This window comes from Triticum aestivum, chromosome 4A (assembly GCF_018294505.1).
Source record: "Triticum aestivum cultivar Chinese Spring chromosome 4A, IWGSC CS RefSeq v2.1, whole genome shotgun sequence".
In the NCBI taxonomy this organism is placed as follows: Eukaryota; Viridiplantae; Streptophyta; class Magnoliopsida; order Poales; family Poaceae; genus Triticum; species Triticum aestivum.
The window spans coordinates 752,879,023-752,907,017 of record NC_057803.1 but is presented as its reverse complement, the minus strand read 5'-3'; the positions used below and the strand labels follow the sequence as shown (position 1 = coordinate 752,907,017).

At 46.4% G+C, this 27,995-nt stretch overlaps 1 pseudogene; it reads left to right on the top strand.

Moving 5' to 3' along the window:
* The first annotated feature begins 16,486 nt into the window (after positions 1-16,486).
* Positions 16,487-27,995, top strand: part of LOC123083670 (achilleol B synthase-like) — a 52,643-nt pseudogene continuing 41,134 nt past the window's right edge.

Genomic DNA, 27,995 nt, shown 5'->3' with positions numbered 1-27,995 from the left:
ACTGTGGCGACTACATGGGTGGTGGGTGGGATGTAAATTTCCCGATCGTTGACTTAAATCCTACTTGACCATAAACCGAAGTTGTGTCGTCTGAGATGGACATGCTCTAGATACGGTAAAGCATCTCATTGAGGTGAGACAGCTCCTCGGGATTCATCACTAGGTTGTAAGAGGGGTTCACTCAAGGTATGCCCGGTGTATAACTGGCGTGTCTTTGGCACAAAGGAAATCTTGCACTGATTCCAGAATCTGCATCGACGCCAATTGTAACCCTGGCCTAATCTAGGTCCGTACTGGAGATCGGAAGGGGACTGGCCGGTGTGCTTACGTCGGGGATCTCTGGTGACGCCACAATAGAGATCGGTTCCGGAGTCAAGCCTACAGAGCTGGACGAGTTCTCAATTCGGTCGGGGGCTCATCCCGACAGGACGAGTTTGCCGCAGGAATCCGCGATGTACTGGAGACCACCGAACATCATGATCCAACCTGGGGCATAGTTTTCGACAGAGGCCAAGTGGCCCATCGAGTTGGTGCAAAACCACATGCTGCTAAACACAAAAGCTACCCGGGGGCATAAACGCTCCCTTTGTCATTGGTGCCGTTGATCTGTAGATAGGCCATCGGTCCTTCTGCTGATCACACATCAAAACTCTCTATGAAAGCACCAGTGTCAGTGCAAAAACCGGCAGACCCCGGGGTAGGGGGTCCCGACCTGTGGATCTCGGCAGATGGTAACAGGAACAAAGAGAAAGTGTTTCACCCAGGTTCGGGCCGTCTTAATGGAGGTAAAGCCCTACGTTCTGCTCTTGTTTATATTAATGGAGGTTTATCAGGTAAAAGTTTATCTACCTCGATATCATAATATGTGGTCTAACTATAGGGCTAGGTGAATGATATTGTGGTGATGTCCCCTCTACAGGCTAAACCCTCCGGCTTATATACACGCCAGGTGGTGTATCTAGAGTTACAAGGTCGGTATCCAGAAGCAAGGCGGCAGCAAAGATCTTGGAGTATATGTCAAGTCTTCTATGGACGTAAACTTGATCACGCCTCCCGCGTACGGCCTCTAGAGTCCATCTTGACCACGAATAATGGCCCATCAGCCCAACCCGAGGAGAATGGGCCAACTAGATTAGTATCCCCTAATCATGGATACCGTCACTTGTCCTTGCATCTCTATTAGTTGAGACACGTCATATTCTCCTCTTATTTGATGCTCTTTATTAAATATAGCAAATCGCACGGAAGGATATTTAACATCTAATCAACAACAGGTAGCCTAGCACACACCTTGACATCGCACACTTATTATTATATGTGTAACGTGCATTATTAGCAATAAATTGAGTGTGGTATGTGTAACATGCACTATTTGTGTCAATTATAAGAGGTGACGCCACGATGCTGGTGGTTCCGGCAAATCGAGAGTGAGGAGGAGAAAGATTTGTCTCTCGATGGAGAAGGTTTGACTAGTTGCGGGTCGGGCGTGGTGGCAGGGGATTCGATAAAGTCAAGCATAATAGCGACGGGTGGTAGAGAGCATCCGCCATAGCTATATCCAAGAGTATGCGGGAGGGTGAACAAACATAGTTACTGCGGGCGTGAACTAGTACCAGCCACAGAAAACTGGTGCAATTTTGAAACCGGTGAGCGTGGGTGACCCAAACATAGTTGTGGCGGTCTATTAAAGTCGCCCTCCACTGCTTGCCAAGAAACTAGTGTGCTTACCAAGAAACTAGTGGTGGGCATGTCTTAAGTGCCCTCCACTATTTATTTCCGCCCATGCAGAAATTAGAAAGATTGTACCAGTGACTGGTCCATAGTTGTGCCCGCCATTGTTACATGGAAAGCAGTGCCAAGCGATTTACAATACCATCCACTGTGAGTTTTCCAAAATAGCAGTGGCAGGTTCCCAAAACCATCCGCCACTAATTTTAGTTCACCTATAGCCTTGTCCCAGTAGTGGTAGTTTAATTAGGTTATATAAAACTTACCAATACACAATTAATCTCTCTTGAATTTGTATGTTGTTGTTTCATGAGTATGCACATTCCACAATGGCACATCAACTACAAAAAGCTAATAAATGGTGATTCAACATGTGCCAACTTTTCTGGCTAACGCGCTAAATAAGATTGCTGAAAAGGTAATGGGTCGTAGTGCAATTGAGCTGATAGTAATTCTCGAAAGTTTTTGTATGTATGTGTAATCAGACTATACAAAGCAAGTGTAGGCCTCCTCGTGGAAATTGCACCTTAATAACAATGTGTACACAAGTTCCCAAAAAACAAACCGTACATGTAGTTGGTTGTCCTGAAGTCTTGCCCTTGTATCTCCATTAGTTGAGATATGTCCTATTCTCCTCTTATTTGATGCTCTTTATTAAATATAGCAAATCTCACTTTAAGATCGAATCAACAAAAGGTAGCCTAGCACACACCTTGACATCGCACTCGTATTATTATATATTTAAGGTGCATTATTAGCAATGAATTGAGTGTGATATGTGTAACATGCATTGTTCACTCATGTGTGTCAATTATATGGGGTGATGCCACAACGCTGGCGGTTCTGGGGAAGTGAGAATGAGGAGGAGAAATATTTCTCTCTGGGTGGATAAGGTTTGACTGGTTGCGGGTGGGGCGTGGGGGTAGGGGATTGGATAAGGCCATGCATAACAGCGACAGGCGGCCGATAGCATCTGCAATAGCTATATCAAATAGGTTGGTGGGAGGGTGACCGTATATAGTGGTGGCGGGCGTGAAGTAAGACCCACCACACAAAACTCGTACAAATTTTGAAACCGGTGGGCGTGGGTGAACCAAACATAGCTGTGGCGGTCTACAAAAAATGCCTACACTGCTTACCAAGAAACCAGCGGCGGCCATGTCTTAAGTGCCCGCCACTGTTTATTTTCGCCCGTGCGGAAATTAGAAAGAGTGTACCAGTGACGGGTCATTAGTTATGCCCACCACTGTTACTTGGGAAGTAGTGATGAGCTATTTACAGTACCCGCCACTACTAGTTCGCCAAAATAGGTATGGCCGGTGCCCGGAACCTCCCGCCACTAATTTGAGTTCACCTATAGGCCTTTTTCCAGTAGTGGTAGTTTAGTTAGGATACATAATTAGTTTAAAATGCAATGATAATATAAAATTTACCTATACACAATTAATCTCTCTTGAATTTATATGATCTTATTTCATGACTATGCACATTCCACCATGGCACATCAACTATAAAAAGCTTATACATGGCAATTAAATATGTGCTATGTTTTTTGGCTAAGGCGCTAAATAAGAATGCTGTAAAGGTAATGGGTCGTAGTGCGATGGAGCTGGTACACTAGTAGAAAAGGGGGCAATGGCCCAGGCCAGTTCAGCCCATTAGTCCCGGTTCAATCCAGAACCGGGACCAACGGAGCTATTTGCCCCGGTTCGTGAGCCCAGGGGGCCGGCCGGGCCACGAGGGCCATTGGTCCCGGTTCGTCCGGACCTTTTGGTCCCGGTTGGTGGGACGAACCGGGACCAATGGGCCTGGCTCCTGGCCCACCATTATTGGTCGCGGTTGGTGGCATGAACCGGGACCAAAGGCTTCCCTTTAGTCCCGGTTCATGCCACCAACCGGGACCAATAGTGCTGCCTATATATACCCCCTCCCGCAAGAGCAGAGCACAGTGCTTTGTTTTTTTCTGGCCGAGGGGGAGAGGGCTTGGTGGTGCTCTAGCTCACCTCCTATGCACACAAGGTGTTCGATGGAATGCCCGAGCCACACTACTTAAGGTTTCTCCTCTCCAAGCTCGACCGCCAAGCTTCGTTTTCCTCAAGATTAATCTAGTTTTAGCGGTCCGTCACGCCCCGTCCCCGTCTTCACCGCCGTCGATCACCCGGGCCGATCTCATCGCCGGCACCACCGTGGTGAGCCTCTTGTTCTTATCTTCTTTCTGAAAGGAAAAACATTCTTACTTGTATGTTTAGATAGATACTTGTATTATTTTCTTACTTTTATTATTGCATCTTATATAGTGCGATGGTTTTGGTATCCGCCCCCGTCGGCCCTCGTCCTGTCTATGATTCGGATGTGGTATATATTATCTTTTCATAACTATTGGTTCATTTATTGTTTATGAAAATTATGCCGACCAACATGTCATAGATTTTATTTATCTAGGAGGTTGTTGAACCGGAAATTCCAACCGACCCTATTGTCGAGAGGTTAAATTTAGTTGAAGAAGAAAACAATTTCTTGAAGGAAAAAAATAAAAAAAACTTGAGGAGGAGAAGATGATATTGGAGTTGCATGTTGCGGATGTCGTCGATGATCACAAGATCAAGATGGATGCAATGCGCTTGAAGATGAGAAAGATTAGAAAATATGCCATTCATACCGAGGCTTGGTATCATTATGCCATTGGATCAGTTGTTACCTTGGTTGCGATTATGATCGCATTTGTTTTCGCATTGAAATGTTTTACATAGTTTCAATGTATGGTTTAATTAATTTAGATGCTCTGCAGAGCTTTATGTTGTTAGATGAGAACTATGTATGTACTTTGGTTTTTATGTGATGATGAACTTATATTAATTTGGTCACTTATAATTATCTATTCATGATGTTCTGTAATGATTTTTGACACACTTAATTATATATAATGCACGCAGATGAACCGGCAATGGATGTACGGTGACAGACACACCTCCGAGTACATTAAGGGCGTGCATGATTTTCTCGAAGAGGCTGAGGCAAACAAGCAGAATGGTTTTATGTGTTGTCCATGCCCTATATGTGGGAATACGAAGTCTTACTCTGACCGGAAAATCCTTCACACCCACCTGCTTTACAAGGGTTTCGTGCCACACTATAATGTTTGGACGAGGCACGGAGAAATAGGGGTTATGATGGAAGACGGCAAGGAAGAAGAGTACGATGACAACTATGTGCCCCCTGAATACGGTGATGCTACTGAACATCAAGATGCACCAGACGATGTGCACGATGGTGCTGCAACGGGCGAAGCTGCTGAAGATCAAGAGGAACCAGACGATGTGCCCGATGATGATGATCTCCGCCGGGTCATTGTCGATGCAAGGACACAATGCGAAAGTCAAAAGGAGAAGCTGAAGTTCGATCGCATGTTAGAGGATCACAAAAAGGGGTTGTACCCCAATTGTGAAGATGGCAACACAAAGCTCGGTACCGTACTCGAATTGCTGCAGTGGAAGGCAGAGAATGCTGTGCCTGATAAAGGATTTGAGAAGCTACTGAAAATAATGAAGAAGAAGCTTCCAAAGGATAACGAATTGCCCGACAGTACATACGCAGCAAAGAAGGTCGTATGCCCTCTAGGATTGGAGGTGGAGAAGATACATGCATGCCCTAATGACTGCATCCTCTACCGCGGTGCCTACAAGGATCTGAACGCATGCCCGGTATGCGGTGCATTGCAGTATAAGATCAGACGAGATGACCCTGGTGATGTTGACGGCGAGCCTCCCAGGAAGAGGGTTCCTGCGAAGGTGATGTGGTATGCTCCTATAATACCATGGTTGAAACGTCTGTTCAGAAACGGAGAGCATGCCAAGTTGATGCGATGGCACAGTGAGGACCGTAAGAAAGACGGGAAGTTGAGAGCACCCGCTGACGGGTCGCAGTGGAGAAAAATTGAGAGAAAATACTGGGATGAGTTTGCAAAGGACCTAAGGAACGTATGGTTTGCTTTAAGCGCGGATGGCATTAATCCTTTCGGGGAGCAGAGCATCAATCACAGCACCTGGCCCGTGACTCTATGTATGTATAACCTTCCTCCTTGGATGTGCATGAACCGGAAGTTCATTATGATGCCATTTCTCATCCAAGGCCCTAAGCAACCCGGCAATGACATTGATGTGTACCTAAGGCCATTAGTTGAAGAACTTTTACAGCTGTGGAATGGAAACGGTGTATGTACGTGGGATGAGCACAAAAAGGAGGAATTTGACCTAAAGGCGTTGCTGTCCGTGACCATTAACGATTGGCCCGCTCTCAGTAACCTTTGAGGACAGACAAACAAGGGATACCACGCATGCACGCACTGTTTACTTGACACCGATAGTATATACCTGGGAAGCTGCAGGAAGAATGTGTACCTGGGCCATCGTCGATTTCTTCCGACCAACCATCAATGTCGAAAGAAAGGCAAGCATTTCAAAGGCGAGGCAGATCACCGGAAGAAGCCCGCCATGCGTACCGGTGATCACGTACTTGCTACGGTCAATGATTTACACGTAATCTTTGGAAAGGGTCCCGGCGGACTAGCTGTTCCGAATGACGCTGAGAATCACGCACCCATGTGGAAGAAGAAATCTATATTTTGGGACCTACCCTACTGGAAAGACCTAGAGGTCCGCTCTTCGATCGACGTGATGCACGTGACGAAGAACCTTTGTGTGAACCTGCTAGGCTTCTTGGGCGTGTATGGGAAGACAAAAGATACACCTGAGGCACGAGAGGACCTGCAACGCTTGCATGAAAAAGAGGGCATGCCTCCGAAGCAGTATGAAGGTCCTGCCAGCTACGCTCTTACGAAAGAAGAGAAAGAAATATTCTTTGAATGCCTGCTCAGTATGAAGGTCCCGACTGGCTTCTCATCGAATATAAAGGGAATAATAAATATGCAAGAGAAAAAGTTCCAGAACCTAAAGTCTCATGACTGCCACGTGATTATGACGCAACTGCTTCCGGTTGCATTGAGGGGGCTTCTACCGGAAAACGTCCGATTAGCCATTGTGAAGCTATGTGCATTCCTCAATGCAATATCTCAGAAGGTGATCGATCCAGAAATCGTACCAACGCTAAGGAGTGATGTGGCGCAATGTCTTGTCAGTTTCGAGCTGGTGTTTCCACCATCCTTCTTCAATATCATGACGCACGTCCTAGTTCATCTAGTCGACGAGATTGTCATTCAGGGGCCCGTATTTCTACACAATATGTACCCCTTTGAGAGGTTCATGGGAGTCCTAAAGAAATATGTTCATAACCGCGCTAGGCCAGAACGAAGCATCTCCATGGGCCATCAAACAGAGGATGTCATCGGGTTTTGTGTTGACTTCATTCCTGGCCTTAAGAAGATAGGTCTCCCTAAATCGCGGTATGAGGGGAGACTGACTGGAAAAGGCACGCTTGGAAGGGACTCAATAATATGCAGGGACGGATATTCTTGGTCTCAAGCACACTACACAGTTCTACAGAACTCTACCTTCGTGACCCCGTATGTCGATGAACACAAGAACAGTCTGCGCTCCAAACACCCGGAGCAGTGCGACGACTGGATTACATGTGAACACATCAGGACTTTCAGCAGTTGGTTGGAAACACGTCTCAGAGGTGACAACACTGTTTGTGATGAGCTGTACTTGTTGTCCAGGGGACCATCTTCGACTGTAATGATTTGGAAAGGATACGATATAAATGGGAATACATTTTACACGATTGACCAAGATGAAAAGAGCACCAACCAAAACAGCGGTGTCCGCTTTGATGCAGCAACCGACAAGGGAAATGACACATATTATGGTTACATAGTAGACATATGGGAACTTGACTACGGAGTAGATTTTAAGGTCCCTTTGTTTAAGTGCAAGTGGGTCAATCTGTCAGGAGGCGGGGTACAGGTAGACCCACAGTACGAAATGACAACAGTGGATCTAAAAAATCTTGGGTACACTGACGAACCATTCGTCCTAGCCAATGATGTGGCACAGGTTATCTATGTGAAGGACATGTCTACCAGACCGAGGAAAAGAAAAGATAAGGAAGCGAATACATCATACAATGAGCCAAAGCGCCACATAGTTCTTTCAGGAAAAAGGGACATCCTGGGAGTGGAGGGCAAGACAGACATGTCTAAAGAGTATGAAAAGTTTCATGAAATTCCCCCCTTCAAAGTCAAGGCTGACCCAAGCATCCTGATAAACGATGAAGATTATCCATGGTTACGGCGCAATAAGCAAACGACAGAAGCGAAGAAAAAGTGAAGACTTTCTCCCGCAACTATTATGATGATACCATGCCAACTTTATAACAGACGAGTATGATACCATTGTCCGTTTTGTACATGCACATGCTATGCCAACTTTTTCAGAGTTCATTTGAAAACTATGAATTTGAAAACCTCGCCAACCGAAGGGCGCTCACACCGGTTTATAAGCCCGTCCCTCTACACACCTTGTTGAGCTCACAAACTTGTGATTCACACAAATTTCAAAGAAAACTAATGGCACAAACAGAAAGTTTATAATTTTGCTGACCTAAAAGCAAAAAGAATTAAAAATAAAGCAAAAAACCAAAAGAAAATAAATAATGCAGAAAACAAAATAAAAAAACTTGAAAAAAAATAAAAATAGCAACAATAAGTATTTTGTTGTAAGTAGAAACAAAATAAAATAAATAAATAAAGCAAAAAAGTGTTTTCAAATTTGAAAACTAATGGCACTAACAGAAAGTTTATAATTTTTCTAAAACTAAAAGCAAAAAGAATTAAAAAATAAAGCAAAAAACAAAAATAAATAAATAATGCAGAAAACAGAGCAAAAAAACTGAAAAATAATAAAAATAGCAACAATAAGTATTTTGTTGTAAGTACAAACAAAATAAAATATATAAAGCAACAAAGAAAACAAAAAAAGTGTTTTCAAATTTGAAAACTAATGGCACTAACAGAAAGTTTATAATTTTTCTAAAACTAAAAGCAAAAAGAATTAAAAAATAAAGCAAAAAACAACAAAAAATAAATAATGCAGGAAGCAAAACCGAAAAACTGGAAAAAAAATAAAAATAGCAACAATAAGTATTTTGTTGTAAGTAGAAACAAAATAAAATAAATAAAGCAACAAAGAAAACAAAAAAACAAAAAAAAGTGCCACCTACTGGGCCCCCACGGCCTGAATACGACTAGAAACCCTACCATGGGCCAGGATTCAGGCCCGCGGGAGGCCCAGTAGGCCCACAGGCAGAGATTGCGCGGTTAGGCCCGAAAGCCTGCAGTTGAGAGGAGCTCGAGTGGGTGGGCGCAGCAGTGCTTATAAACCAAACTCGAGCTCTCTCAACTAGCGAGGTGGGACTAAACTTTTCGGCGCGGGGCAGCACAAGGCCTTTGGTCCCGGTTGGTGGCACCAATTGGCCTTTGGTCCCGGTTGGTGGCACCAACCTGGACTAAAGGGGGGCATTAGTCCCGGTTGGTGCCACGAACCGGGACCAATGCTCAGTGTATATAAGCAACACTTGTGAAAATTTACAGTTTCATCGCGCATTTGCCCCCCGACGACGCCGCGGACCTCCTCGACGCCGCCAGGCTGCCCCGCCGCCGTCTCCGTCGCCCGTGCCCCCAAACCCACGCCGTTGCCGGCCGCGCCCTCGAGCCCAGACGCCGTCGCCACCCCGCGCCGCCACGACGCCGTCGCCACCCCGCGCCGCCCCGACGTCGTCGCCGCGCGCCACCCCGCGTCGCCCCAACACCGTCGCCGCCCCGCCTCTGCCTCGCCGTCGCCTCTGCCTCGTCCCGCGCCGCTTTGGTCAAGGCCGGCACCGCCCCCCTCTTCCCACTTTTTTTGCAAATATAGCTATGTTTTTTCCTGATTATGTGTATATGTATGAGTATATGTATATGTGTATATCTCTTTATATGTCTTTTTTTTAGATTTTTCTGTTTTTTACATTTTTATAAAAATGTATATATGTTCTCTGTGTATATATATGTTTTCTGTTCATAGATTTTTATTTGAACATTATTTAAAAAAACAAGCAATACTACTTCATGTATTTTTAAGAAGGAAGAAGAAGAAAAAGAATGAGAGGAAAAAGGAAAAAAGAAGAGGAAGAAAGGAGAAGAAGAGGGGAGAGAAAGAAGAGGAGAAATAAATAAGAAGAAGAAAAAAGAAGAAAAAGAAGAGGAGAAGAAGAAAGGAATAGAGGAGAAGAAGAAAAAATAGAAAAAATATTCTATTTTTTCTTCTTCTCCTCTATTCTTTTCTTCTTCTCCTCTTTTTTTTTCTTCTTTTTTTTCTTCTTCTTCTTCCTTCTTCCTTCTTCCTCTTTTCTTCCTTCTCCTTATTTTCCTTTCTCGAGGGATAAGAAGAAAAATAAGAGGAGAAGAAGAAAGAAAGGAATAGAGGAGAAAGAAGAAACTTTGACACGAGGGGGGGGGGGTACTGATACCCCCTCCCCGATAACATTATTTTTCCATTTATATGTATGTCGTGTCGTTGTCGATATAACGAGGGTGTCGAGGGTCGGGAACTAGGGTAGAGGGTCGAGGGTCGTTAAGGGGTCAAGGGTCGAGGGTTTCAGGGTCGAGGGTTCGAGGGTTCGAGGGTCGAGGGTTCCAGGGTCATCTAGGGGTCGAGGGTTCCAGGGTCGTCGAGGGTTCGAGGGGTCGAGAGAGGTTTCGTAGTGTCAAAGTATTGAAGAAATCCATAGCTTCATCATTAGCCGGAAGTAACCAGGGCATGATGGTACGAAGTCCTCCAAAGTTATTCTGGAATGGAGTCCCGGATAGGATAATTTGCCTTTTTGTACGAATTTCAGCAAAGGTCTTCCAAATAACGATATTCGGAAGGTTCTTGCTGAACTTTGTACCAAAAAGCGAATTATCCTATCTGGGACTCCGTTCCAAAATAACTTTGGAGAGCTTCGTACCATCATGCACCTGTTACTTTCGCCTAATGATGAAGACATGGTTTTGTTGAATCCTTTGACACTAGGCAACCTCCCGACCCCTCGGCGATCCTCGACCCCTTGACCCTCGACCGCTCAGCAATCCACGACCCTCTACCCTACCGCGGGCGTCGATGCCCACGTCACTTGTGGGACATAGATGTAGTGTTCAACGCCGACCCCCTCCCGATAGCTTCAACACGTGGGGGGGGGGGTCGATATTACCCCCTCCTTGAAGCGTTCTCGAGGCCACCCCCTAACCCTTGAAGTGTTGTCGAGGCCACCCCAAACCCTAGAGAAAGTAGCATCGAGGCCACTAATATGATTCCTTATTGTGATTAGCTAGCCAGTTCTACGTTTGCCACTAATATATCCATATCTGTCATGTTTGAATAATAATTGCCATGTTGTAAATATTTGTAGAAACTATGGACACCCCCCGAGACGAAGCACAAGAAGTGTTGTTGAGGGACATAATCACACAAGGAAGTGATGCCGTCTGCTTGTTGATGTTTCTCAACGACAACGATGGTCTGGAAGGAGAGGGTGAAGAAGCAGCTGGCTATGATTTACATGGCTCCGATGACCCAATGCCGGTGCAAGAAGGAGAGGGTGAAGAAGTAGACCGTGAGGACGGCTCCGGTGATCACCAAACCGAGTCCGGCCAGGTATATATATTAGTTAAGCCTGTGCTGACTAGCTAATTGATGCATTCATTGTTTTGGTATGTACACATATTAATTAACTCTCATCTTTGTTCTTTTTTCTAGCCCTCCGGATCGAGCACAACTTCGGTAAAGAGACGAGGCCCGAAGAAAAAGTTGAGCTCGGATGAAAAGTTTGAGATCATACAAATCGCGTGCGACGGCCAACCGATTGAACCCTACCAGACAAAGAAGGCATTTGTTGCTAAGTGCAGGGTTCTGGTTAGGGACAAGATCCCAATCAGCATCCACCAATGGTATAAGCCTAAGAACGAAGACCCTGAGGTGTCTTATGTCAATGATATGCAGAAAAATGATCTTTGGACTGAGCTGAAGTCAAATTTCACCCTACCGCCAGAGGATGATCCGGAGAAGCCAGTTATAGAGCCATTAATCAAGTCTTTTGCTCTGAAGAAGATGGCAGACCTATTTAGGAATTGGAAGAAAGACCTCAATAGGTATGTCGAAATAAATGAGACACTAGAATTCAAGGGCAAATATGAGAAGATCAGAGATGACTGGCCCGCATTTGTGGCCCACAAGACATCGGAAAAGAGTAAAAAGGTGTCGGCAACAAACAAGAGAAATGCTGCGAAGAAGAAGCTTCACCATCGAACGGGGTCAGGTGGCTACCTCGTAGCCCGGCCTAAGTGGGCTAAGGCTGAGAATGATCTGCTTGATAAAGGGATCGAACCAGAGACAATGAACTGGCCAGACCGTTGCCGGACTTGGTTCTTCGGGGCCGGCGGATCCTTGGACCCTATATCAGGGAAGTGCATTTGGACGGACGAACAATTGGACATACCAGTCAAGAGGCTTCAGCAATATATCGAAGCAGCGCAGCAAGGGACGTTCGTTCCAGACAGGGAGAAGGACGAGCTCACAATGGCCCTCGGCAATCCTGAGCACCCTAGACGGACACGAGGCACGCCAGGCTCCGTTTCGTGGAAGGCTGGATTTCCGGACGCAGGGGGTTACAAAACCCAGGAGAGGAGGAAGAAACTGGAGCAGAGCCAACTGCAGGCGCTGCACGAAAGGGTAATGGGGCTAGAGGAACGAGAAGCAGATCGCAGCAAACGACCTGCCGAAGCTTCCCCCATAGCTACCCCGCCATCTCAACGGAGAAGCAGCGTGGCTTCCATCGAGCTGCTTCAGCCAGAGCATGCCTTGACGGCTCCTGCCAGCTATCCCGTGGATGCTATCACGGATGCTGAAAATTGCCACCTTATGGCGCAATGGAGCAATTTGAAGGTCAAGGTGGCCGTTGGCTCTGTTTATCCTACTAAACCCGACTCAACTTTTCACTGCCGGCCGATTCCAGAAGGATATGCTAAGGTGATGGCCGATGAAATAACGGAGGGATTTGAGGACCTCCGGCTTGACCAGCCTACCGGTGAAGGGGAGTATCGGCTGGGTTCTGCTCTGAAGACTCCATGCCTATGGCGGAAGGATCTCATCAACCTTCCGAACTGGACGCCTCCGCCTCCTCCTCCTCCTCCGGCGAGTCAGTGCACTCCGCCTCCTCCACCGCCCCCTCCTCCGGCGAGTGACAATCAGGGCACTCGGCCGGATCCTTCTCCGGCGCGTGGTGGCACTCCGCCTCCTTCTCCGCCTGCGCCGGCGCGCCCGAGCAGCCAGCCTCCTCCTTCTCCGCCTCGTCAGCAAGGGCGGAAGAGACCCGCCGCCGCTCCGGCTGCTCCGGCGCGTCGTAGTCCTTCTCCTCCGCCTCGTAAGCAAGGAAAGAAGACATCCGCTCTGTCTGCTCTGCCGGCGTCTAGTAGTACAGCCAAAGGCGGGAGGAGATACAGATTTGGTCCTTCTCTGAAGACTCCAGAGAAGTTACCGTACGAGAGGAGCGAGGAGGAAAACACGAAGATCGCGCAGACCGAAGTGGATGACTGGTTTCAAGGGTTGAAAGCAAAGAGACATCCACCTCCGGAGGAGAAGGTAGATCCGGTGAAAGCGAAGCGCAATCTGGCTGCCCTGACAAAACCACCCAAGTCTCCACCGAAAGGCAACTATGAGCGCATTATTGGAAAGGCATTTGCCGAAGCGGAGAGGTCGGGAAGTACTAAAAGTGATCAAAGGATGAAAGAACGACGAGCTGGGAAACAAAGTGCCCAGCTCGGCGAACAAGCGAAGCAATCATGCCCCCCGCTCAAGGTGCCTGCTAGCGACATTGTCGATCCGAGGATGGTGCCCGGTTATGGCAATCCTGCAGATTACCTGCCCGACGATGTACATTATGATTTCTTGGAGGTGCAGATACAAAGATACGAGTACGGGAAGCCTCTCGTCAAAGATGAAAGTTCTCTATCAACGATGATGCGAAGATTGCATGATTGGTACATGAAAACCTGCAAAGAGTCTGAGGGGAGGAGTACTTTGTATGTGAGAGTTAAAAAGGAGGATGACCTCCTTGGAATTGAACTGTTGCTTATTCCATTTGAGGAGTTCTATCAGTTTTTCAATCAATTGGCCATCGATAAAGCAACGGTCACCTGCTACTATCTGTAAGTAGTACTACTTCTGTCATTAAGTCTCTCTATATAACTCAGCCCTTTCATTGCATGTATTTATAATTATCCTCACTATATTATGCAGATTGAAGATCGCCGAATTGAAGAAAAGACAAGTGGGAGATATTGGGTTCATTAACACGTATCTCATAGATGCAACTGAGGTTCAATATCGTGCCCAAGAAACCGAGGCCAACTTGCTACGATCGTTGGAAATAAATGAACACAAAGATATAATACTCTTTCCTTACAACTTCAAGTGAGTGTTACTGTCTTGTGGCATATTCGGTTTCCTTATTAGTCCAGGTTATAGTAATGTAATATTGATGAGTTATGCATGTGTGCGCAGCTACCACTATATTCTCCTAGAGATTAAGCTTAAGAAGGGAGTAGTAACTGTCTTAGACTCCATGCGAAAAGATCCCAAGGAGTATGCGGACATGACTGAAATGCTCGAGAAGTAAGTTAAATCGATCATTATCCACCATATCAGCAACTTTGTTTATTTCTGATATCAAGTAATTGTTTTCTTTGTATGGCAGGGCTTGGAGAAAATTCACCAAAAAAGCTCCGGGACTACCGAAGAAGCTGCAATTTAGGCACCCGAAAGTAAGTACTATATAGTAGCATATTCCACGCATCTCCTAGTGATTCAAGCGCTAGTTTCATCAATACCATTTAGCATGCTTGCTAATTATCAGTTTGATTGACCTCTATTTCTTGTAAAGTGGTTGTGGCAGGAACAAGGGAATGATTTCTGTGGATACTACATTTGCGAGTCCATCCGCCACATGACCTGTGAGCGGGGCTACTCCGACAAACAATATGAAGTGCGTAAATAACAATATTCACAATTTTATTTTATTACCATCATTTGTGTTGAGTTTCATTCATTCATATATATATATGTATTGACCCCCTTCTTAAAATTAGATGTTTCGGATGCGGGACGAACTCCTAGCACCAGATCGCATGCGAGCAATTCAAGAGGAATTGGCGGCATTCTTTCTTGACCACGTGATCGCTGAAGACGGAGAATACTATGTGGACCACGCGTCCGTATGTTAGGAGATTATATATTTGTAAAAGATAATTATTGTATATATGTAGCCGGTAGTGTCGGATAGATATACGAGAACTTGTTGTTCGACCAATCTCTCGGAGAAGGAGAGGTGGTCGATATAACTTCTCTCTGTATGCATATATGTTCATGACGATCTTCTGTTTGCTTACAAGTTAGCTAGCGTGTCTAGCTAGTCCTCTCTATACGTATGTATGGTACGTAGCGTCGACCAAGCACGGACAAAAGAGAGGACACTTCTCTCTATTAATTAGCTAGCTATAGCACAATATATGAAACACCTAAATTAACCGCCCAAACCCCCCCCCCCCCCCCTTTAAAAAAAACAAAAACCCCAGCCACAGAAATGCTGACGCGTGGATGCCTATTGGTCCCGGTTGGTGCCACCAAACGGGACCAAAGGCCCTCCTGTCTGGGCTCAGCGGACAGGTCACGTGGAGGCCCATCTATCCCGGTTCTGGATTGAACCGGGACTAAAGGGTCCGGGCATTAGTACCGACCCTTTAGTCCCGGTTCATGAACCGGGACTAAAGGCCCTCACCAACCGGGACTATAGGCCCTTTTTCTACTAGTGGTAGTAATTCTCCAAAGTTTGGGTATGGATGTGTAATCAGAATATACAAAGTAAGTGTAGGCCTCCTCGTGGAAATTGCACCTTAATTAATAACAGTGTGTACATAGTTTCCAAAAACAACAAAGTGTACATGTAGTTGGCCGTCGTGAAGTCTTAGCCTTGCATCCATCTTAGTTGAGACATGTCTTATTCTCTTCTTATTTCGTGCTCTTTATAAAATATAGCAAATCGCACGGAAGGATATTTAAGATCAAATCGACAACAGGTAGCTTAGCACATACCTTGACCTCACGCGCGTATTATTATATATGTAATGTGCATTATTAGCAATACGTTAAGTGTGATATGTGCAACAAAATTTATTTGCTCCTGGGTGTCAATTATATGGGGTGACGTACCGTGCATATATAATTCTGTAACTGATCTTTCATGGGACACTACGATTGACTAGTACATGATCCACAAATAATAGAAGCTACAGTGACCTACACTAATTTACTTATAAGCTATCTTTGCATAATTCGACTAGGGCAGGCTGTTCAACAGTAATTTAGTTAACAGTACACAATACTAATTTGAACACATATAGGAATAAACACTGTGCCAGTAGCCCCTCTGTTCTCGGAGGAAAATTTATGGGGTGAGACTTTTTTTTAGGGTGAAATTTCATTTAGTTGGAGCTACAACAACCCAATCGGTCGATCAGTTAAGAAAAGTTCGTTCCCTGGTTTTAAACAAGGTTGAGGGCTATCACATCACTAAGTTCATTAAACTTGGTTTAATTACTTAGATGGCTGGCAGGAGCCTATAAAAACCCAATAGCTTGATGGCTCCACCCACCATATTTTGAGCTATCTAGTGACCGAACATATTGTGAGCTCAACTCGCCGCCGTACCTACTTCACCGGCAGCGAGGGAGATGTGGAGGCTGAAGGTGTCGGAGGGTGGCGGGCCGTGGTTGCGTTCGGTGAACAACTTCCTTGGCAGGGCAGTGTGGGAGTTCGACCCTGACCACAGCACGCTGGAGGAGCGTGCCGGGGTTGATAGAGTCCGCCGGGAGTTCACCCAGCGCCGCTTCTAGAAGAGGGAGTCGCAGGATCTTCTTATGCGCATGCAAGTATACATGGACGCATACTCTATATACAGTAGTACTAAGCCCTCGCCAAATAGGCGTTCACCCCGCTTTAGGGTCCGCCTATGTCTCATCTAGATGTGAGATAATACCTCACATCTAAGTATAGTATCAGTGTCACCTATTTTTTTTCTTGTTTGTTGCCTTTTTTTTTCTAGTTGATGTGCTTGTAGGCCACAGTCCCGCGTCGGACGTGATTGTGGCGATCCAGTTGTTTGTTGTTGCTCGTGTGTAGGTAAGCTGCCGCCGGTTTGAATCGAGTAAAATTTATCTACGGTACCACTGGTAGAAAAAGAGGCTTCCGTCCAGCCCCATTAGTCGCGAAACTGTAGGAACCGCGACTAATGAAGTCTTTAGTCGCGGTTCGGCAGACGAACCGCGACCAAAGGCTTGGGCCAGGGCGCTCGGTGGCCAGCTGGTGCACGTGAGGGGCTTTAGTCGCGGTTGGCCAGGCCAACCGCGACTAAAGGTGCCCAAAGGCCTTTAGTCGCGGTTGGCCTGGCCAACCGCGACTAAAGCTCCTTCCCTATATATACCAGTTCAGCGCACTCACTTAGCCATTTGGTGCCACTTCTCTTCACAAGGGGGTGTAGGTTTGCTTTTGGTTCCTCTTATGCACACAAGGTGTTTGATGAAATGCCCAACATCGTGAAACAAACATGATATGAAGTGTTGGAGCCACACTTGAGGTTCCTCCTCGATCGCGGTTAGCAACTTGAACCTTTCGTGCATGTGTGTCATTGATAAAATATGCATGTGTGTTGTTCATTGTTTAATTTCTATTGTTTATAGCTAGTTACTTTAACAAATGCATGATGGTTAATTATATATTTTATATTATAATAATGCAGATGAATCGGCAATGGATGTACGGTAACCGACTCTCCCGCGAGTTCACTACGGGTTTGAAAGATTTCCTCGTAGTGGCTAATGCGAACAAGCAGAAGGGTTTTGTTATCTGTCCATGTGTTGACTGTAAGAATCAGAAGGGTTACTCTTCCTCAAGAGAAGTTCACCTGCACCTGCTTCGGCACGGTTTCATGCCAAGCTATAATTGTTGGACCAAGCATGGAGAAAGAGGGGTTATAATGGAAGAAGATGAAGAAGGGGATGATTTCATCGATGAAAGCTATCTTGCTCATTTCGGTGATACTTTCATGGAGGATGCTGAAGGTGAAGGGGAAGGTGAAGGGGCAGGTGAAGGGGAAGGTGAAGGGGAAGGTGAAGGTGAAGGTGAAGAAGAGGCACGTGATGAGACCGTTGATGATCTTGGTCGGACCATTGCTGATGCACGGAGACGCTGCGAAACTGAAAAGGAGAGGGAGAATTTGGATCGCATGTTAGAGGATCACAGAAAGTCGTTGTACCCTGGATGCGATGATGGTCTGAAAAAGCTGGGCTGCACACTGGATTTGCTGAAATGGAAGGCACAGGCAGGTGTAGCTGACTCGGCATTTGAAAACTTGCTGAAAATGTTGAAGAATATGTTTCCAAAGAATAACGAGTTGCCCGCCAGTACGTACGAAGCAAAGAAGGTTGTCTGCCCTCTAGGTTTAGAGGTTCTGAAGATACATGCATGCATCAACGACTGCATCCTCTACCGCGGTGAATACGAGAATTTGAATGAATGCCCGGTATGCACTGCATTGCGTTATAAGATCAGAGGCGATGACCCTGGTGACGATGTTGAGGGCGGGAAACCCAGGAAGAGGGTTCCCGCCAAGGTGATGTGGTATGCTCCTATAATACCACGGTTGAAACGTCTGTTCAGGAACAAAGAGCATGCCAAGTTGTTGCGATGGCACAAAGAGGACCGTAAGTCGGACGGGGAGTTGAGACACACCGCAGATGGAACGCAATGGAGAAAGATCGACAGAGAGTTCAAAGATTTTGCAGCTGACGCAAGGAACATAAGATTTGGTCTAAGTACAGATGGCATGAATCCTTTTGGCGAGCAGAGCTCCAGCCATAGCACCTGGCCCGTGACTCTATGCATCTACAACCTTCCTCCTTGGTTGTGCATGAAGCGGAAGTTCATTATGATGCCAGTGCTCATCCAAGGTCCGAAGCAACCCGGCAACGACATCGATGTGTACCTAAGGCCATTAGTTGATGAACTTTTACAGCTGTGGGGCAGACCTGGTGTCCGTGTGTGGGATGAGCACAAAAAAGAGGAATTTAACCTACGAGCGTTGCTTTTCGTAACCATCAACGATTGGCCTGCTCTTAGTAACCTTTCGGGACTGTCAAATAAGGGATACAATGCATGCACGCACTGCTTACATGAGACTGAAAGTGTACATTTGCCAAATTGTAAGAAGAACGTGTACCTTGGGCATCGTCGATTTCTTCCGAAAATTCATCCAGTAAGAAAGAAAGGCAAGCATTACAACGGCAAGGCAGATCACCGGCCGAAGCCTGCGGAACGCACTGGTGCTGAGGTATTTGATATGGTCAAGGATTTGAAAGTCATCTTTGGAAAGGGTCCTGGCGGACAATCAGTTCCGAAGGGAGCTGACGGGCACGCAGCCATGTGGAAGAAGAAATCTATATTCTGGGAGCTAGAATATTGGAAAGTCCTAGAAGTCCGCTCTGCAATCGACGTGATGCACGTTACGAAGAATATTTGCGTGAACCTCCTAAGCTTCTTGGGCGTGTATGGGAAGACAAATGATACAAAGGAAGCACGGCAGGACCAGCAACGTTTGAAAGACCCTGATGACCGGCATCCGGAATGGTTTCAAGGTCGTGCCAGCTACGCTCTGACCAAAGAAGAGAAGGTCATCTTTTTTGAATGCCTGAGCAGTATGAAGGTCCCGTCTGGATTCTCGTCCAATATAAAGGGAATAATAAACATGGCGGAGAAAAAGTTCCAAAACCTGAAGTCTCACGACTGCCACGTGATTATGACGCAATTGCTTCCGATTGCTTTGAGGGGGCTCCTGCCGGAAAATGTTCGAGTAGCCATTGTGAAGCTATGTGCATTCCTCAATGCAATCTCTCAGAAGGTAATCAATCCAGAAGATCTACCACGGTTACAGAACGATGTGATCCAATGTCTTGTCAGTTTCGAGTTGGTGTTCCCGCCATCCTTCTTCAATATTATGACGCACCTCTTGGTTCACCTAGTCGAAGAGATTTTCATTCTCGGTCCTGTATTTCTACACAATATGTTCCCCTTCGAGAGGTTCATGGGAGTATTAAAGAAATATGTTCATAACCGTGCTAGGCCAGAAGGAAGCATCGCCAAGGGCTATGGAAATGAGGAGGTAATTGAGTTTTGTGTTGACTTTGTTCCTGACCTTAAGCCGATTGGTCTTCCTCGATCGTGGCACGAGGGGAGACTAAGTGGAAAAGGCACGATCGGAAGGAAATCAACGACATGTATGGACGGCCATTCTCTGACTGAAGCACACCACACTGTACTGACCAATTCCAGCTTGGTGGCTCCGTACTTTGAGAAACACAAGAATATTTTACGCTCGGACAACCCGGGGAAGCCTGAATCCTGGATTAGGAAGGCCCACATGGAGACTTTCGGCAGTTGGTTGAGAAAACATTTAATGAATGACAATGATGTTGTAGATCAGCTGTACATGTTGGCCAAGACACCATCTTTGACTATAACGACTTTCCAAGGGTACGAGATAAATGGGAATACATTTTACACGATCGCCCAAGATAAAAAGAGCACCAACCAAAACAGTGGTGTCCGCTTTGATGCAGCAACCGAGAATGGGCAAAAGGTCACATATTATGGTTACATAGAGGAGATATGGGAACTTGACTATGGACCCTCCTTTAAGGTCCCTTTGTTCCGGTGCAAATGGTTCAAGCTAACAGGAGGTGGGGTAAAGGTGGACCAGCAATACGGAATGACAATGGTGGATTTCAACAATCTTGGTTACCTTGACGAACCATTCGTCCTAGCGAAAGATGTCGCTCAGGTTTTCTATGTGAAGGACATGAGTAGCAAACCGAGGAAACGGAAAGATAAGAAAACGATCAGTACATCATGCGATGATCCAAAGCACCACATTGTTCTTTCAGGGAAAAGAAACATCGTGGGAGTGGAGGACAAGACAGACATGTCAGAAGATTATAATATGTTTGCTGAAATTCCGCCCTTCAAAGTGAACACCGACCCAAGCATTAAGTTAAATGATGAGGATGCTCCATGGATACGGCACAATCGTAAGCAAGCAGGGACACAAGGGAAGAAATGATGTGTAATAATTTATTGTACCAAACTTTGTTGAATGGATCATGTGAATTATATTACCCGTGATGTGTTTGGTGTCCATTTTCGAATGATTCGAGATACCACTGATGATACATGAAATTTGGAGTGATTTAGTCATACTCCTGCCTAGGCGTATAAAATTTTGAATTGAATTAGTTTTATTTTTCTGAATTTTTTGATATATTATTTGTATTTTTAACATTTTGAATTGAATTAGTTTTATTTTTCTTAATTTTTTGATATATTATTTGTATTTTTAGAATTTTGAATTGAATTAGTTTTATTTTTCTGAATTTTTTGATATAATATTTGTGTTTTTAACATATTGAATTGAATTAGTTTTATTTTTCTGAATTTTTTGATATATTATTTGTGTTTTTAACATATTGAATTGAATTAGTTTTATTTTTCTTAATTTTTTGATATATTATTTGTATTTTTAACATTTTGAAAAAGAAAAATTATTTTAAGAATACCTTTAGTCGCGGTTGGCCTGCCCAACCGCGACTAAAGGTCGTTGCGCGCGGGAACAAAAACCCGCCAAAAAAGCCCTTTAGTCGCGGGTCTCCTCCCGAACCGCGACTAAAGGTTACCCTTTAGTCGCGGGTCGCCTCCCCAACCGCGACTAAAGGTACCCTTTAGTCGCGGGTCGCCTCCCCAACCGCGACTAAAGGTACCCTTTAGTCGCGGGTCGCCTCCCCAACCGCGACTAATGGGGGCGGCTATAAATACAAGGGCCCGTCGCCTCCATTTCTCGTCTTCTCCGATTCTCTGCCGCGCCGAAGGCCTGCCACCGTCGCCCTCGCCCTCGACGCCTCCCGCCGTCGCCCTCGCCCTCGACGCCGCCCGCCGTCGCCCTCGCCCTCGACGCCGCCCGCCGTCGCCCGCCGCCCCCTCTCGCCCACGTACGGCGCCAGCGGCCGGGTGCGGGAGGCTGTGCGGTAGCAGCAGCAACGCAGCGGCAACAGCAAGCAGAGCCGGACGGTAGGGCGCGCATCCGACGTGGCGAGCGCGTGCAGGGGAGTGGTGAACGTGAGGGACGAGGATAGAGCAGGGACGCATGCTCACATGCGATGCAGGGAACTGGCAGCGGTGCTCGGGGTAGCATTCGGGTAGCATTCGGGGAGGCCATGGCTCTCCTACGAGCAGAGGACGACACGGGGCTGCCGCGGTGCAGGAGCCCGTGGGCTGTCCGGTTGGGTGGGATGGGCCGAGGCCCATGGGGAGCCCGGGGGGGTGGGTTCTTTTGTTTTGTCTTTACTTTTTATTTTAGTAATTTTGCTTTAGTGTTTTATCTTTATGCCCATTTATTTTTGTTTTACAAAATACATACAAAATCACCTAAATTAATGTGACTAGTTTTACCACTGCCACAAAAGGTTTCATGCCTAATTAAAAAAGTTTAAGATTTTATAAATTATAAAATGCATTTAATTTATTGTTTAAGGCACGGTTTTATTCACCAAAGCGCATTTAAATACTTTACAAATGTGGTTTTCAACGTGACAATTATCAAGGAATTATTTGCCATGCTTTGAACATTTTAGTTTTTATGTTTGAAATTTTTAATTTTTTAACTTGATTTTGAATTTTTAAATTCGAACGGGACTTGAATCATCACGAGATTAACCACAGTAATCGTGGTGATGTGGTACCATTAGCAGAGGTTAATGTATCCGGGCGTCACACTCAAGTTCTCTAGCAAATGACTCAAGTTCTCTAGCAAATGACTGCAGCTCATGGTCTGAAACCATAAGACTGCTCTCGCGCTCTACCGCGACACCCTCTCCCACCCCTTCCTCGCCCCCTCCTTTTGCCACCGCCCTTTCGCCACCGCCACCGCCACCGCCCCCCTTCTTCACTTAATTAATTTGTTTTTACTACATGTTTTCAGGACTGACATAATGGCGGACGATAGAGCTGACCCGATTATGGACAACTATGATCCGGACGGTGAAGCACATATGTTCGGCATCATAAACGGCGATATTCTATATGTGCCGACCGGACAAGAAGAAGATGATATCTCTTCTTATCTGAACCTTGACGGTGAAGATGAAGGGCGCCGTCAGCAAGGTGATGCCGAACAAACGTCGATAAACGACGATCTTCAAATGGAAGTAGCAACCACCTCCGGCGCCGAGGTATATATATATACATTGAGCCTCTGGTGATACAAACTAACTGATTTGAATAAATATGTGTGGACTAACGCGCGCGACTCTCTTTCTTATTTTAGCCCTCGGCCGGATCGTCGAAACAATCGAGTACGTCGTCAAAGCGTGGCGCAACCAAGACGATGAAACAAGGAGAGACATGCACCATCGAGGTTGTCGACAGTGCAACCGGCAGGCCGCTGGAGCCCCGCAAGAACGCCACCAAGTTTGTCAACCAATGCGGAGCCATTGTTAGAGACAACGTCTCGATCACCGTCCAGGAGTGGAATAAGCCAAAGAAGGCACGAATTGCTGGTTTTACTTTTGTCGATAAGAGAACAAAAAAAGATTGCTTCAAAAAGCTTATGGAACATTTCGTTCTACCTCCGGAATACAACAAATTCGATGAGGAGGGTAACAAGATTGAGGAAAACAAGGAGAGGAGGAGGCTAGTCAAACAGTTCGCTCTTCATAAGATGGCCGACGCATTCCGGAAATTCAAGCACAATCTAGCCCATGACTTTGTCAAGCAGAACAAGACTCCGGATTTCAAAGGACAATATGAGAAACTGAAACATGATTGGCCAGAATTTGTGAAGCAAAAGAAATCAGAGCAGTTCATTCAAATATCGAAAAAAATAAGGAAAATGCGGCTAAGAAGGAGTACAATCATATTATGGGGCCAGGAGGGTATCGCCTTTGGGAGCCTAGGTGGGAGAAGATGGAGAACGAGCTGAGGGCGCGAGGAATCCGTCCAGGTACGGAGGGATGGGACCCAAGGGCCAAAAGCTGGTGGTACGGGCATGGGGGAACGCTGAACCCGGAGACAGGGGACTGTGTTTACCGGGGCAAAATAATTAAACCCACCCAAGCCCTTATTGACGCAATGAGGGATGCTCAAGAGGGGAAGATCAAGTTCAACAGAGAGAACGACGCGCTGACAAAAGCCCTCGGGAATCCTGAACACGGAGGACGTGTATGAGGCATGGGGCACATTCCGTGGAAAATAGGGTTCCCCCAGAACGATGACCCGTACGGTTACAGAAGCCGGAAGAGAAAGATGGATCGGGAAGCAGATGTTGTGGCGCGGTTGGCATCGGAAATGGATGTGATGAAGAAAACCGTGAGTGTACTAGTAGCCGAATGAGATGCAGCTCGGGCGCAGCATGAAGATCATCCAGCGGATCTCAGAAGCCAGCAGCGGAGAAGCAGTGTGGCTTCCACGGAGGCCCCACCGGCTGGTGCAGATGCACCGACGATCGAAATTACTGCACCGGAGCCTCTGGTGGTCGAAATTACTGCACCGGAGCCTCTGGTGGTCGAAATTACTGCACCGGAGCCTCCTCGCTACCCCGTGGACGATATAAAGGAGATGAAAGAATGTCATCTCTATTATCCTATCGGGAACATGTCCATGAAGGTAGCCATCGGCAGTGCTTTACCATGTTTACCTGGAGCACTCCACCACAACACCCCCATTCAAGATGGCTATGCTCGTGTCACGGTGGAGGACATAGTCCAAGGGTTTGAGGACCTGGAGATTGACATTGCTACACCTGAAGGGGAGAAAAGACTTGGAGATGTCAAGCGCCATTTCATTCTATGGCAAAAGAAGTTTATCAAGTTTCCAGGCGAGGCGCCAAGGACAACAAGTCCACCCCCCTACGGTGGTGGCGGTTCACCTACACCTCCGTCACGTCAGCCGACGCCATCCAGTCCACAACGTCCGGCGGGTGATCAGACGCCGCCCCCCAGTCCTCGTCCGGCGGGTGATCAGACGCTGCCCCCCAATCCACCTCCGGCAAAGAAGCAGAAGCAGTCCTGGATTATTAACCCGGACCCTTATGTACCTAAGACCACAAAGGTACCGGAGCCATCATTGAAGCCTCTCCCCACAAGGCCTTGGGAACGTAGTGCCGAGGAAACTGCCGCGGCCGCGGCTGCTGATCATGAGAAATGGAAGGCGGACTGCAAGAAGAAAAGAGAGCCCGAGCCCAAGCCAGTATTTTTTGATGAGCAAAAGAAGTGGGCTAAGTCATTTTTGAGCACACCGTCCCAAGCCGCGAAGAATCTGCCTGACGACTATGCACGTGAACTTCGTAGGCAGGCACTCATGTTGAAGGAGAAGAAAGAGCGGGCGGAGAACCAGGAGAACAAAGCCTTGGAGGAGGCCGAGAAAACTGAATTAGAAAGTAAAAAAAGCGGGAAACTAGTTGCCCAGCTCGGGGAACAAAGTAAACAATCGATTGCCCCGCTTATAGTGAAAGCCGCCGGTCCGGATGACCCCGATATCATAGCAGCTGCGGCAGCACATGGATTGACTGTAACGAGTGCCAGAGAACAAGCGGCCAACTTAGGTATTACTCTTCGTGAACTGTTAGGCCTTGATGAGGCGCCAGTGAAGGAGGTAGTAATTACATATGTGAAGAATGGGCCTCTCGTCGAGCCTGCGCAGGAACAGGATCTACCTCCACAAATGAAAGGTCTGCTGAAATGGTACAAGGGTTACATAAAAAATAAAAACGCCAAAGAATATATTTATGCGGAAGTTAGATATGAGCATCACTTCAAACATTACTATGTACAAATTCATCTGAGTGAATTGTTCCAGCTTTTCAATCTGCGCGAGCTCGACAAATCTATCATCAGTTGCTACGTTCTGTAAGTGATTTATTTCTACCCCATCTTGTTCATATTGCCTACACTATATATATGTCCTAACTATATTGTTGTGTCCGCTATTATACATGCAGAATGAAGATTAAGGAATGCAGAGTAAGGAACATCCATGATGTTGGGTTCATTGACCCACACATCGTTAATGGATATGTGTTGGAGCATCACCCCGCCGACATGGAGGCAGACCTGTGGCAGTTTCTTACAAAGCAGGAACTCAAAAGTGATATTCTATTTCCTTACCATTTTGGGTGAGTGTTTCTGTCTTGAGCAAATTCTCTTTTGTTTACTCCATGCATGGTATGTGGCCGGCTAATCGATGAGTTATGCATGATGTACTGTGCATGTATCGTGTCCGCAGGTTCCACTGGATTCTGCTAGTAATTAAAGTTGACACCTCAGAATGTCTCGTCCACGACTCTCTGAATAAGGATCCAAAGCTTTGGGTCGACATGAGAAGAATGCTGCAGAAGTAATTATTTTCATTCATTTGCGCTCTATATCGATCGGCCTATTTCGTTCATTTGCTAATATCAAGTAACTAATAACTCTCTTGTTCATTTAATTTTCTTTGCCTCGTAGGGTTTGGAGACGGTTCGTAGATACAAAGGTCGGTGAATTCAAAAAAGAGCTAGAATTCAAAAGGGCAAAGGCTAAGAATGGTGAGGATATTCAGCCAGCGGGGATCAATCTATGTGCATACTATGTCTGTGAGATGATCCGGAGATACACCTCTGAGCGGGTTCCGAGTGATACCAATGCTCAGAGGAATAACCTCCGGATGATGCTTAGTCCAGAAGCTCGCTTCCGACCACTTCAAGAGGAACTAGCTGGATGGTTCAGGAGGGAAGTCCTCCATCCTAAAGGAGAACACCATTACGAGGACGTAGAACTTTATATGCATTAAATTATGTATGGAAACTTGTTCAAAATTGTATATGGTCATCCGATGATATTGAATATATATTGTATATTCCTCTTGAATTCTTTTTGGTTCTAATTTCAAATTTGTTTGAAATTGTACATTCATATGCATGTATGTAGTACCGTAGAATATGTGAAACTCCTTCAAAATTCAAATAAAGCACAAAAGAAATAAAACAATACAAATTAAACAGAAAACAGGTTTAAGGGGGGGGGGTAAAACCCTAAACCTGCGGCGGCCTTTAGTCGCGGTTGGCCAGAAGAACCGCGACTAAAGGTCCTCCGCCCCGACGGCCACCTGGCGCCCACGTGGACGGGCCTTTAGTCGCGGTTCTTAAGCAACCGCGACTAAAGGGTGGGGCCTTTAGTCGCGCCCGTTCGGTCGCGGTTGCGCAACCGCGACTAATGGCAGTTGCGAACCGCGACCAAAGGCCCTTTTTCCACCAGTGTACCTCAACTTGAGTCGCGCGGTCACTTTGGTCACGGTACACAAGAAGTCACGCAATACGGTCACTGTGTACGGGGAACAGTGAAAATACGGTCACTGTGCGTCGCAGACCACTCGTACGCCACCTGTTGACCACCTGTTGACCAGTCCACGCTCCAGGTGTCGCGAGGAGGAGCGGCCTGATGGCATATTTGCAGCAACACCCCCCACTTTGCCAGACAGATACCCGAACTCCTCCCCTCTCTCTCCACCTCCCCTGTCTCTCTACCTCCCCTGTTCGAGCCGATCAAACCGGCGGAGAAGGTGACGGAGGCGTGTGCGGCGTGGTGCGGCGTGGTCGCCGCCGTGTTCCGGCGCCGTGGTCGGAGCAGCGGGCGCAGAGGGGTTTCTTCTCGCGGTGGTGAAGAGGAGGTGCCGCCGCCATGTCTCCTGTTCGTCGCCCCGACGGTGCCCCTGCCCCCGTTTACCGTAAGTGATGATTACTCCCGTAAATCTTCTTCTTTCTCTACGATTCTTCTTTGATAGGGCTGGCATTGTGTTCGCCTATGATATGTGGTACTATCTGTCGCGTGTATGGCGATTTACGTTTAGGATTTTTCGAACCCAATGTTCCTGATAGGGTTTCTGATAGGGTTTTAGGTTCTTGTCTAAAGGGTCAAATTTTCATCGATTCCACATGAAATAGGCTTAGGTTGTTGTCGAAAGGGTCAAATTTATCTGGCAGCTGGAATAGGCATAGGTTTTGTAGCTCTGGTTTATGGAGAAAATTGGGGATTCCTGGTGTTGTACTGTTCAAAAAGGTCGTTTTTGTTCAGTTTTGATGTGATCAATTATGCTTTGTTTTTGCAG